Source organism: Syngnathus typhle, linkage group LG13, assembly GCF_033458585.1.
Source record: "Syngnathus typhle isolate RoL2023-S1 ecotype Sweden linkage group LG13, RoL_Styp_1.0, whole genome shotgun sequence".
NCBI classification, from domain to species: domain Eukaryota; kingdom Metazoa; phylum Chordata; class Actinopteri; order Syngnathiformes; family Syngnathidae; genus Syngnathus; species Syngnathus typhle.
The window spans coordinates 804,254-805,000 of record NC_083750.1 but is presented as its reverse complement, the minus strand read 5'-3'; positions in this window follow the sequence as shown (position 1 = coordinate 805,000).

The following is a 747-nucleotide window of genomic DNA, read 5'->3' as shown; positions in this document are numbered from 1 at the left end:
GAGAAAAGAGCACTTTCCCCCGGACAACAAAGCACGTCCCCCTCCTGAGTGGACAAAAAAAATCCACTCCTGGTACCTAGAATTTTCTCCAGCGGCGGGCTGGGAGTCTAATCTTTCTCCTGGCCGAGAAAAGAGCACTTTCCCCCGGACACCAAACCAGCCAACGTCCCCCTCCTGAGTGGACAAAAAAAATCCACTCCTGGTACCTAAAATTTTCTCCAGCGGCGGGCTTGGGACGAAAATCAATCTTCCTCCCGAAATTAAACCACTATTGGCGGACGCCAGCCCCAAGCGCCAGCCCCGACCGCCACCCCCCGACCGCCACAAGGCGACCGCCACAAGGCGACCGCCACAAGGCGACCGCCACCGGCCCCAAGCGCCAGCCCCGACCGCCACCCCCCGACCGCCACAAGGCGACCGCCACAAGGCGACCGCCACAAGGCGACCGCCACCGGCCCCAAGCGCCAGCCCCGACCGCCACCCCCCGACCGCCACAAGGCGACCGCCACAAGGCGACCGCCACAAGGCGACCGCCACCGGCCCCAAGCGCCAGCCCCGACCGCCACCCCCCGACCGCCACAAGGCGACCGCCACAAGGCGACCGCCACAAGGCGACCGCCACCGGCCCCAAGCGCCAGCCCCGACCGCCACCCCCCGACCGCCACAAGGCGACCGCCACAAGGCGACCGCCACAAGGCGACCGCCACCGGCCCCAAGCGCCAGCCCCGACCGCCACCCCCCGACCGC